This window comes from Hirundo rustica, chromosome 7 (genome assembly GCF_015227805.2).
Source record: "Hirundo rustica isolate bHirRus1 chromosome 7, bHirRus1.pri.v3, whole genome shotgun sequence".
Classification (NCBI taxonomy): domain Eukaryota; kingdom Metazoa; phylum Chordata; class Aves; order Passeriformes; family Hirundinidae; genus Hirundo; species Hirundo rustica.
The window spans coordinates 33,976,315-33,989,423 of NC_053456.1; the positions used below are offsets into that span (position 1 = coordinate 33,976,315).

At 43.3% G+C, this 13,109-nt stretch overlaps 1 long non-coding RNA gene across 1 annotated transcript; it reads left to right on the forward strand.

The window, feature by feature from the left end:
- Positions 1 to 420: 420 nt before the first annotated feature.
- LOC131378586 (uncharacterized) lies at positions 421 to 11,336 on the forward strand. Its single transcript, XR_009208060.1, has 3 exons — positions 421 to 490; positions 9,780 to 9,835; positions 11,294 to 11,336. It is a non-coding gene; the product is annotated as an uncharacterized LOC131378586 (long non-coding RNA).
- The last annotated feature ends 1,773 nt before the right edge of the window (positions 11,337 to 13,109 follow it).

A 13,109-nucleotide genomic window follows, 5' to 3' on the forward strand; every position in this document is an offset into this window, starting at 1 on the left:
AGTCAGCTCTCTCTCCAGTTGATCACCTTCCTGGCTTTACTGTTCTGTTTAAACCACTTGGGGATTGTCCAGGCAGCCTCTGCACAGGTCAGGAGCAAAGCTGGGATAGTTTGGCTTGGTGAAAGCAAAAAGAAAATAATGTAAAAGACTGGACAACTTAGTGCTACCATTTTCTGCTTTCCTGATAGAGCTCTTAAAACACACAAAGATGAAAGTGTATTCTTTATATAAATGAAAGAAAAAACATTGTGAAAAACTTCAGGAAAGTGTAGAAGGGAATACAGGTGACCCCTGATAAGTAACAGCTGTGTTAATTACCCAATACAGGCTCACCCCTGATGAGTCACAGCTGTATCCAATAAAGATAAGTGTGATAAAAGGGAGGGGGTGAGCTGGTGAAGGGAATCATCATGGAGAAACCTTGAGGAAGAGGGAATGAGAAGATCATGAAGAGAGAAGGATCCTGGAGAGAGAGAATCCCTGCTGTGAGGTCAGTCTGGGTGTGCAGTCAGAGCCTGTTGTTGGAACCTGCAGTCACAGTCTAGCTGGGTAAAAGCCTGCAGTCAGAGTCTGCAAACTGATCCCTGCAGTCAGAGTTTAGCAGGAAATAACCAGCAGTCAGAGGCTGCCAGGGAAACCTCCAGTAGGAGCTTGCTGCAGCCAGGGTCAGTGAATGGTTGGAGTCAGGATGGCTGAGCTGTAAAGAGGAATAAACCAGGGCCCTTTTCATGCTGTGATAAACAAAGAGTCTGTGTCTGGGCTCATTTCTGTCCTCTAACAAGAGGGCTGCTGCAACAGAAAACCTCTTTGCTCTGAGGCCATTTAAAACAGTCAAAGTCAGGTTTGTGACAGACCTAGGAAACACCCAGGTAGAAATTACTCCATGATCTGAAAGAGCTCTTGGCTGTGAGCAGAGAAATGAGTCTTGCTTGACTTGCAGGTTGCTGGATCTCCTGGACTGGGTGTTGCCACCAACCTTTAAGGCATCTTCTTTTCTTTCCCCCACCATGTCACATGTATTTTGAACTCTCAAGGTTTAAAAGTCTATTTGTGCTTTATCTCTCTATGCTTGTATCAGAGGCATCCAGGAGTCTGTCTGGGAGCTCAGCACCTCTTTGTCATAAAGGGATCAATGAAAGTAAGGAAGGATTGGAAGTTATCACTGTAAGACCCACAACTGCAGTGTGTGCTGTGCCAAGCCTTAATGCACACCTGCTGCCTGTATCCCAGTGTGATGCCAACAGGCAACAGCCCACATGAGGAGGTAAATGAGGGAGGATCTCTGGCTCTTTCTGTTCAGTGTTTCTAATACCAACCATAATCAGAGCAGCCTGGGCCTTGGGAAGCTTCCATGACATGGTGCTGCTGCCATCTCTGTGTGGGCAGGAGGTGCTGCCGTGCCATATGAAGCATATGAACACTACTGCATTAGCCATCTGCAGGACATGCAAATCTGCTCTGCTACAAGAGTCAGCTGCCAAACAGTTCCCAAACCCTCTGGTTTTTTTTTCCTTCTGCATCCCAATGTCTACAACTGCATAATGCAATTTATAAGGAATAATCTAATTATACTGTAATATTTGTTTCACCTTTACATTGAAGAGAATTTAAATATGAACCTTTTGATGTGGTTAACTAAATGGAGAACATTTTGGCATTATCTAGGTAGGCTAAACTCTCACTCATCCTCATAATTAAAATATATTGAATTCTGTAAGCTGATAATACCACTTGAGATAAACCCTTTTAATTTAGGGAAGTTTGTAACAATGAAACTGAAAGACAAAAGCATTTGTTGCAAATCATGTTCAAGCTTTATGATAATGAATTTTTAGGAAACAATGAATAATTGCTAGGGAGTAATGCTAGTGCTTTGGGATTACCGTAATCTTGGATGAATGCTCTGGATTGTCTAAAACAATATCCAAGGGCGGCAAGTGCAGCTGTTTTGCAAGGCGTGCCAAGGGTTTGTAGTTCTGTCAGAATTCATCCTTCCAGGGACAGTTTTCTGTTATTAATGGCCGGGTTTCGACTCATATACCATGAAGTTTCTTACAGATATGGGATTTTTGGTAGTCTCTATGGAGCTGCTTGCGCTAGTGCAAAGCCAGCATAATGTTACTGTGCTGATTTTACACTGCTTTTAGCCTCTGGGGTAAATGATCACCCCAAGACAGTCGTATGGAGAATCTGGTGTCTTTTCAGGAAAAATATTTGCTCTTCCAGCTCTAGATAATCTTGTTCTTTTTTTTTTTTTCTGACTTCCTGAGCATACTAATTGCTGCCAAGCTCTTCTCCTTCAAGATCTCTTCTACTAATGAGACCTCATTCTAGCTTAAAGTGTCCCTCTGCTATTCACAGTCTTTGAGAGGCGTTAGAATCCATCCCCTTCTGACAGAAGCAATGGGAACAACCCTTAGGAAACTGGGTTTTGTTCTGACTAAGCATCACGGGGCATGGGTGTTCAAGTGTTTGCTGCCTGTCAGGATTCATGGGAGACGAAATGGTGGCGGTGAAGTGGTCAAAATGTGACCTTTGCTGAGGGTCAAACCTGAGCCTTTAGTCAAATTTTGAATTAATTGATGTGGCTGGCTGAAAGGATGTAAATAATGTGTTCTTACTGCCAGCAGGGCTGACTTGTTAGTATGTCCTGGAACATGCATTGGAATTTTCTTTTAGTGCTCTTCCTAGAGTTATAAAGATACTAGTATTTATCTGGTTTGCAGCTTGACCTGAGCTGCTGATCCAGAAATGAAGGTCTCAGCAGTGCTGTGTCATTTATATCTCATTTGGATCCCCAAGCACCTGGTGCCTCAGGAGCAGTGCCATGTGAGGAGTATCCCTGTTTACTTTTCATGCAGATAACAAAACACGGCTTTGAGCTCAGCAGGGGTAAGCAAAGAAGTGCTTGCCGTGATGCTGAGGAGGAGGTGTGTGCTTGTGTTATCCTAGACATCAATGACACACAGGAGAGTAATGCCATTCACCATCTGAAGACTGAGCAGAGAAAACTCGGACTCTGAGGGCATTTGGGTACGAGCCCTGAAGGGCGCAGAGTGTGTACAGGGAAAGATGGATTGCTATTAAAGTCCTTAGGGAAATTCTAATTGTTTTTTAGCTTATGTTTGCTAGTAAAGGCTTTCCAGTGACTCCTTGTAGACGGGATTGCCTCACATCTCGTTAGATTTTTGAAGAGGTTGGAAGACTTTTCAGGTGCAAGAGCAGTTGTGCCCTGTAGCTGGTTGGGAGAGAAACAAATGAGCAGGACATCAAAATCGAGAAATACCAGAGATGCTCCTTCTCTGCCTTCATGCTGTCCTCATGTAGCTCAGGCTGGGTGAGGCAGGCTGCTAGACTGGAAGAGAGTAGGTAATTTTCTCTTTGAATGTGCAGCAGCACCTGATGCAGGAAGAAGGTGGATGTGGGCCACAGCTGCATCAACACAGAGCAGGAGTCACCTGCTTATGCTGGGGTCTGGGCTGCACCACTGGTACTCCTCAGCTAAGCTCACAAACAGCACCTAAGTGGTTGCATGGCAAAACCAACACTTGCAATTTCCATTCCTACTACCAGGAATGTACCTGAATTGAAGCTGGAGACATCCAGCCATTCTGAGCTGAAAGCACTCCTGAGCAGATAATAAAGATCTGAGACCTCAGCAGAGAGGAGAATGCCTGCCAATTGTGTAAAAGCATATTAAGGAGCTCCTTGAAGATTGTTTTGCTGTCCTGTGGGATCTCAACTTAGCACAATACCTCTGGTTTATGTATTAATGTAAGCTTAGGCATCCTTAACTGAAAACTGATTTTTAAAAAAAAATTAATTGCGGGAAAACCAGCCTCAACAAATTCTGCTCCCTATCTGCCATCAAGAAAAGCCTATTAAGAATAATTGTTGGGTTTTTAGTTTTCAAAGAACCCATAATTAAATTTTATTGTCTGGTAGGTGATTAAAATTAATTGCTTTCACAATAGCTCTGGTGCTCGTTATCTACTTTTAAATTGGGAGTGGCTTTTCAGCAGAATTCCTTCCTTTACCACAGTTCCTTTCTGTTATGTTCCTCGCCGGAGAAAATCCATCACAAATGCTGTTCCCTTTGAGAAATTACTGAAAACTGACAGGTTGATTTGATATATCATCTTCAGCAGATCAGGATTAACTCAACAGAGGGGCTTCTCCCAGTGTTGAAACAGAAATGTGAGGCTGGAGATAGCAGTTGCCACACTGGTTAGATTTTCAAATACGTGTATTAATGGGTCAGTACTGTATACAATTTTTAAAAAATGGTTTTCTGGTGATAATCTGAGAATTCATGCTATGTAGAGGGGAGGGGATATTAGAGATTTAACCAATAATGATGGTAGTTGTCTTTAGCTGGTGTTATGCTGGTTGAAGACCCTTTTCTCACCCATTTGCTTGGCTTGAGTTTGACCTTCCAGTCATATTAGCTGTGACTTAAGGTTGATTTGGCCGCTGGGTTGGTGCTTGGAATTAATACGGACCTCTTAAAGAGCCAGAGTACACCTTGTTGGAGACCAGCCACACCTCTTTCTCTGTCTCCAGCCATCCCTTGGAGTGGCATCTCCCCAGGCAAACTCCTAATCTCTGGATTTGCAGTCTCATACTTCCCTTTAACAACTGTTTTCTCCAAGGGCCTCTCTGAAGCTTCTAAGAGCTGCAGGCTGAGGACAGTGCGCAGCAGCAGTGCTCCTGGGGCTCAGCTGAAGAGAAAGGCTCCTTGCCTCATGGTTTTTGTGGGTCATTCTCTGAAACAAATCGTGCAGCCTTTCCATGCCATTCACAGTGTTTGGCTTTTCATCTCTGATATTAACCCAGAGCAACGGGCAGCAGCATAAAATCCACTTATGCAGAGAACCTGATCCAAATCTGCCAGCATTTCCACTCGTGTGGTTCTCCACTGGTGAGAGGATGACTTGGAGGCAGTCCTTCAAGGGCACTGCCTAAAGCATCTGGTGAATGGGGTTGCATAAGTACTGTATAAAATAGAAAATTATGGTACTAAATACAGTGTGACTTCACTCTTAGGCCGTATTTTTAGGTTGTTAGAGTGCTTCAGAGGATGTATTTATAATAAAATATTTTCTCTCAATGCAGGATGCTGCTCTTAGAGAAAAAAATCCTATACCATTTTCATACACTTGTTATTATATAAATTAGGCCCTTTGTTATACACAGTGAAAGATTAGCTGACAAAGACTTCCTCCTCCTGGATTGTGATAACTTCTGGAATGGAATGGATTTAATTGAATTATCTGTCCCCCAGAAAGTTATCACTGTTATTCAGTTCCAGGACATAGCAGAAGGTAGGAGTGATTTGCCCTGTAGAAGTGGAAGAATTAAAATGTAAGGAGTGTAGTCACAAATGACTTATGTGGACAGTTTCCAGTCCAGATGAATTACTTCCCATATATGAAATTATCAATATAATGGGTTTCATTAAAATGTGCTGAGGGCACAAGGAGTGTGCTCAGTTCAGCAGCCAGTCTGTAATAGGTGCTTGGGGAAGGAAGAGCCTCAAGAAGACCAAGGTTTTGCTCAGTGGTGGATCTCAAAAGCTTCACCTTGGTAGAACTGGTAATTACAGCATTCTGTAATGAGCCACACCAGATGTCACTTTGACCCAGGCGGGAATGACAGCCTGGAGCTCTTCCTCAAGGTGTTACCCTCCTCAGCAGGGCAACCCGCAGGGGAAGCTGGGCCACCCACCTGGCCCCTCTAACCAAAAGGGCAGCCCAGCACTGTTCTCACATGGCCCCTAAGCACACGGACTTCTTTATACCCTAAGGATGATTATTTCTTTTTGTCAGGGTTGTCAATTGTTCCCTTAGTAGTGATTAATCTGCCCTGCAACCCTGCCCTGGGCTAAAGGCTGCTGGCAGTGTCTGAAGGAGTGATTTGCTGTAATCATACATTTACTGTAGTTAAGTGTACTCTAGGCTTGGGCGCTAAGGAGAGGTGATCCCTTTGATGATCTGGCTGCCTGAGCCAGGTCAGTGATCGGAATTAGTGCCTGGAGTTAAAGGGATTTTTATTAATCTAGATAAGGATCCCAGACAGAAGCTACTGCAGATTTTTGCTGGCTGGTGCCCTGGGCACATTTCTTTACCTGTGGTACCTCCTTCAGGCCCCAGTGCTGGATTGTCACACTGGGAACTTAATAGGGAAAAGTATTTCCACAAAGAAACCTTATGCCTTTCTATGATTTTATTTAAGCGCTTCTTTTTTTAAATGAAGCAAGTAAAGAGGGAAAATAATTTTGGTCATCTTTTCAGGATCATTTTTGTTTATGCTTGTGTTAAAAAACTTAAAGAAAAAAGCTCCTAAAACCAGACTCTTCCCAGTAAAATGAGTAGTGAATAGCACCACTTCAGTAAATGTTACAATTCATTTTTCAATAAATTACCAATTTATACTACTGAATGTAGCAATAAAAAGAGATAAAAGGACAGAAGGAGGAGGAAAACTTAGGAGGTTTATGTTTATGGCCAAGCATTTGGTTTTACGTTTACCTCATGGAAAGTAACTCCATATATCATGATAATTGACTTCCCCAAGTATCTTAGAAAAAATACACTTTGCTACAAAAAAGCATCTTGTTCTAGAGAAACCTATGCATGGTTTTCCACTGAGGAAAAATTCTCTTTTGAATCAACAGTTTAAACTTTTTGCAATGTTCCTATCTCATAGTTCATTTGCCCAGTTGGTGGCTGAGAATGAGCAAGATCATGGCATAAATATAAGCAAACTGTTTAAACCCCAAACAAATTATCACTCAACCACCATCACTCCAGACTGATTCCTGAGAACTTCTTGTAGTGAAGGCTTCTCCCTACCGTGCTTACTTTTAGATGTTTGCTTATTACCATTTTAACACCAGTGATTCTTCCACAGTCTCCTGACCAGGGATTTTGATCCGCCAGACTTCTGAGGGGTCACTGGATTTTTCCTTGGCATCCTAGCTCAGGAAGCAAGGACTCTCAAAGAGCTGAGCTGCTGATTTTTTTCCATCATTTAACACAAGAAAAGCAAGTTTTGTTGCTGACCTATTTTGGAAACAACATTTGTGGCAGTTCCTGTCTGAGTCAGTCAGAGAGCAGAGGACTGGATTGTGGTGGGCAATAAAAAACCCTGGTGCTCCTATAAGGATTTTAATTACTCAGCTCGTTACAAGTGAGACCAAGGGAGGCTGGTGGCAATGCCAGCTTCAGAACATCTGCAAAGGAGTTATCTTTCCTCAATGATGAGTGGAAAAAGCTGTAAAAATACTGTACAAGGTTGGCTAATAGACTGTATTTTATTAGCCATTCTTATTACGAGTGTTTACAAGCTAGTGTGCTGATAGACATTTTGATGAGATAGTATTCCTTAACTGTAATCATTCTGGAATTAAAAAATAAAGGATAGGAAGCCAGAAAGCTGAAAAACATGGCATATGTCAGACCCAGATTTACAGCAAGACAGTGAGAAGCTGGCTTGGCAGCAGGTACTCTGAATGGTTACAGCACTGGCCTTGGCCAAGTCCTCTGCGGCTTGTTCAAAGTAGATAGAGATCCATGGAAACATCACACCTTGGAACGTCCCAGGCCCCTGAGGTGTGAAAACAGACCAGCAAGCTGATGGCATCCCTGTCTTCTGCCCCTCGGTGTCTGGGGTGGGCACAGAGAATGGACAAAAAGGCCTGAACAGCCTCCCCAGCCTGTCCCCTAGAACAAGCCCTTTGCAAAGTCAAGACCTAATCCTGGGGAGTTTGAGTCCCATTCCAGCACCACGGAGCTCCATCATGGTTTTCTTTGTGTGAAGTCATGGTGCAATTTCCTGCTCCCAGTAGCCTCCTCCAGGCTGGAGCTATTTTCTAGCAGGCTTCCAGTAAAGCAGTGCGCTTCCCAGGAGTGCTGCCTGCCCAGGGGCTGTGATGCATTTGGGTGTTAGCAGTGTTACACATCAGGCTATGAGACACCAACAGTAACAATCCCCATAATCAAAGTGATAAGAAGCTAGTGGGAATCTGAGTTTAATCTGAGAAGTGGCTCTGTGAGAATGTCTTTGTGGGTATTGTCTCTGGCTCTCTGTTTATTGCTGTTCAGTCACACAACCAATAACGTGCTCTGCTTACAAGCAGAAAGGTTTTACTGACTATTTTTCCATTGTGCTGCCCTTCTGCCCTCCCCCTTTGCTGGCAATCCTGCAAATCTACCCTGGGTTGCCAAGGTCCTGCTGTTTTCTCTACTTTTTATGCCTGATCTCCAATAATAATTGTTCTGCAGGAAAGCCCCAGCCTGGGTGGTGGCTGTGAGTGCTGTGGGCAGCTGGTGTGCCCTGGGGCATCTCTGTGACCCTGATGCCTTATCTATGGTGCTCTGCTCATCCTGACACCTAAACAGGAAAAGGAACTGTGGAGAGCAGTTAGCATTCAGAGCAGTCACCTGGGATCAGTTTTTAAGGAATTAAATACATAAAGATGCAGCTCTGGCAAAGTTTTGTGGCTGTGTGTTTTTGTGAGTCATACTTTGTGCCAGTGGTTATTTTGGGTCTTGGTCAAATTCAAACCTTGCCTGGTATCTCAGTCCTTTCCTGAAACAAAGGAAATATGCCCTGCTCTATTAGAGTACTGTAAGAATACACCTGTGAATATCTATGATGGGGATGGAGTTTCTGACTTGAAGCCTCAATCCTCTTGGGAGACCTTCCATTGCTTTCTTTGGGGTTACAGAGATCCCAGAGGATCGTTTCCTCAAATACAAAAGGATCAAGGAGATTTGTAGCTTATCTTCATCTCTCCATGGGCTGATTCCCTTTGCATCTGGGAAATGAAGCAAGAATACACATATCATAATATTTTAGGAAGCAAGCAGTGGCTGCCAGCTGCCATGGGAATGTGATGCATTAATGAATGGCACAGGAAGTGTTTTGTGTGTTTTGCTGAGAACCAAGTAGCACCAGTGAAGTGAAACCATGCAGTTAAAGATGTGGCCATGCCACTAGACATCTCTTTGCTAAGACAGGACAAACAGCACCCAATTTCTAGTTGAGCTGGTGGAGAACGTTGTACAGAGTGTAATTATGCCAGGCAGATTTTTACCAGAATGCTTCAACATGCAAATGACTGATAGATATGTCCTATGTTGTGAAATTGGGGGGTTTTTTTTGGTCTAGTTTTGGCAACATCTTAGAAATTGCACATGACTATTCTTCTGTTTTGAAAAGAAATTGCTGATCTCGTTTAACTTCAGGAAGGGTCTTCAAAAGGGTTTTGTTTTTTTCAAATACAGCAGAGAAGCCCTCAAATATCTGAGTGCTGTGAGAATGTTTGTTTAAAAAAAAAAAAAGGGTCTATTTTGAAAGCTGATAAACTAAAGACAATTTCAAACAGCTTTATAATTTCCTTTGTGCTCAGTGCTTTGGCATCAAATTGTCAAATATACAAATAGGCAGAGGAGCTGGACTGTGTCACTGTCACCTTTCCAAAACCAATCTCCTGCCAGCTGCAGAACTGGATGTTGCTCACCGTTAACCCTGGAAGGAAAGGAGACACTTTATTCAAAGCCTATCTTTTCCTTAAAGATCACCTATCTAAATACTGAGTAACTACAACCTTATGTAATTGTGGGACACCTGGAAGATTTTTTTTTTTTTTTTTTTTGGGGGGGGGTGTGTTTTTTGGTTGTTTTTTTTTTTTTTTTTTTTTTTTTTTTTACAAAACAATGCATAACACAAAGCACTTGTTTCCTAATAAACAATCCATGTGCTTCTCTCTTCAGTTCAGGGAGTGCAGTGTTCAGCTGAACAGAGAAGAAAAATAATCACGGAATCTAGTGTAAGTTCTGTCAATCTGTAAGTACTGTAAAGCTGAAAGTTAGGAACGAGTTGGTCTTGCGTGTTTGATGAGCATGATGAATATAGTGGCCATATGTGTCAGCACCTGCACTGGAAGATGTGGGGCTAATCATGCTGAAGGAAAAAGGCTTGAACAAATACAACCATCTCCCTCCATATGCTCCGTGTAACGTTGCAGGTGACCATTACCATGTGGGAAGGGGACGTGTGGCTTGTGATCTGTGAGGAAGAAATGTCTCAGACCTTAAATTTGAGGCTTACATTTAAGAGCGTGACTGTGGGAGATTAGGGACAGGCGGTCGGAAGATATCGCATTGTACGGGCAGACAGAACCCCTCCCTCAATACTTAGTTGTTTAGTGTCCTTGATAAGCTAAGCAACACCTAGTTTGTAACGTAAGCAGACAGAAGTGATGTAGTAAACAGAAGTTTTATAACCCCATGTAACCAGTTAATAAACGCCATTTGCTGTCCACCACATTGGTGTCTGTGAGCTGGTGGCCCGAGCAGCCTGGGTGTTGCTGCCGTGTCGTTCCTGACCCAGGTTGCTATGCCTCAGCAGAGGCAGCACGGGACAAGATTGAATCTAGACCCCAGAAGGTGTATACCGATCCTGCATGCAGAAGTGGACTCCACAGTCACTGAGCTGGTGTCAGTAAATAGCTGTTTGCAGAAGATGCTGTACTGCCTCTTGCAGGTTTTTGCACTCTTAACAATGAGGGAGGAGAAGGGAAAGTCTGTGGAGATAAAGGACTGAAACTTGTGCTTTTTAAATCCTTCTCCAATATAATTCTAAACCTAACTCTGCTCTGCTGGTAATTGCAGACCTACTTTTCTGACTGGTTGTGTAGAGGGACTTGACATCACAGAAGCTTTCTTGTGTCTTAGACCTTCATGAACTCAGGGATTAGAGCTCGGCAGTAACATTTATCCTGCTTAATTTTTGCTGTCTAGAAGTCACATGTCATGTGGAGAAAAAGAAGCTTTCACATTTATCTGAAATGTCTGTCTTGGGGAGATAGCAGTCTCTCTTGGGAGGGGCCTGTCTCTGTTCTGGTGGTACAGAGTTCTTCAGGGTAGGGGATGAAGCCTGTGAACACCTTCAGGAGAGGTAGTGAGTGAGTAGTGAAGTGTGAGGTTGTTGGGGTTTTAGTATTTATTCTCTTCTTGTGGGAGAGAGAGATTAGGAGAAAAAAAAACAAAAACAAAGCAGGCTTAAGCTTAAAAATGAACAAAAATAGTTTTATTAACATACACTAAAAGAATGAAAAAAAAAAAAAGTTGAGAAAGAAAACTTAAACTAAAACAGAATGACACTTTAAAGCATGCTTCTCTCCTCTTACAAACTATTAACTTTCTTATTGAACAACACAGAAAGACACAACTTGAGATTTTCAGTCAGTTTCACTATTTACACATAATCACTCATTACTTTTTAGGAGAAGACTCTCTAAGATGTTTTTTATGAAGATGTTTGTCACAAGACAAAATAGTCCAGTGCTCCCAGCATCACACATCTGCTGCTGCCCGGAGTTTTCGCAGACTGTGATGTTCTATCAGCAAAGCTTCTCAGTGTATCTGGGCTGCTATTTACGAATACTTCTAGTCTAAAATCATCTTTGTCTCAAAGGCTGTGACCTCCTTTTAACCCAGGAGTGGGGGCCTTAAAGTTCTTAAATAAATCCCAATTACTTCAGTTCTCTATTTTGATTAGAATAGCATTCTACCCAACAACACTAAGATGCTGCAAAGAACAGTCCATTTCTCCATAATTTACCTTAGAGAAGTCCGGTTAAAAATGTCCACTTCCTCAATCCTGTTCCAATACTATTAGTTCTTTCACTTCTAATCAAACTGACTTCATTCAGTGTCTGTTCTATGTACCCTCTGTTTTCTTTCTTCTTTCTCTCAAGGAAAAATTGTGCTTTAAAAGTTCCATGTTGCTAGAAAAGAGTTAAATCCACCCAGACTTGCAAGGGCTGCTTGCAAGTGCCGAGGCTGCATGAGCTGAAGGAAAATGCAAAGCTGTGCTGATGGAGGAAGCTGGTAGATGTCCTTTTTTCCACCCCTCGGTCTCATCTAGGGCGGCTCGGGGTTGTTATGGAGCTGCAGGCTTTCTTTCTCTGCTGCCAGCGGCGATTAAGCTGGGCCATGTTTTGGCCCTTTCTGCCAAGGTCTGAGCACGTGGCCAGCACTGCCGAACTGCAGCCGCCCCTCTTCCCTGCCGGCAAGCGAGGGAAAAAGGAGCTCAGGCTGCTCCCTGTGTGAGCAGCGGCCCTCAGAGGCCCGGCTGAGCCCGGCCCAGCCACCAAAGGGGCAGCAAGGCCCGACCCGAGGCCGCCCACTGCCTCTGATGTTACCTCATGGCTGATTCCAAAGCGAGAGAGAGATCGATCAGCTGAAGATTGGCATTTTAAATGTCCCCTCCAAAGTCGCATTGAGATTTCTTATTGGTCAACTGAGCTGCCAATATCCCGGCCAGCTTTGTGATAGGTCCCTGTCCTCTGCCCCCGCAAACCACTCCACGGTCAGGGCAGGGAAAAACATCTCACATTTCTCTATAACCAGAAAACAAAATTGTGCCGTACCATGATAGAGGTACAACACAACATAACGTGATGCCATTAAGAAAAAAAGAAAACTAAGATCTTATGGGAAATAGCAGGCTTTGACTTGTCCATTACCAGTGCAGAGATGAGGGCCGCAGTGGGAAGTCTCATGAAAATTTGGGCCAGTGCTTAGCTGAAACCCCCAAATCCTGGCAGTATTGGAAGAGCAATAGGGGTCAGCTCTTAGTGCAGCTGTACAAATCCATGGATGGCCCACACAGTGAAGCCTGCAGGCAGTTCTCATCTTTACATCAGATAAAGCATGTAAGAGAAAGGAAAAGGAAACGAGGCTTATCGAGAATTAGTTTTCATATACTGAATAAGCTAGAAAGCTCTGATTCTCTGTGGTGAAGTCTAAAAATCTGTGTGGGAAAGAGAGAGGGAATGGGAATCACATGGTCATTACAAGTTCATGCATATTCAAGGAGGCTTGGAACATGCTCACAAAAAAGAAATTCACTGCATCATAAATACAGATTCCTTCCTTCAGGTGTGTAGGACCTCCTCGGTGGCAAATGTGTGGGGGTAAGATTTGCCTGTGTGGAATGATCACCTGCCAAAGGGCAGGGGATGCACTGTTGTAAACACCATTGTTTTGCAGAAAGTCTAAATCAGGTCTGAACCTGGCCCATATGGGCTGCAGCGG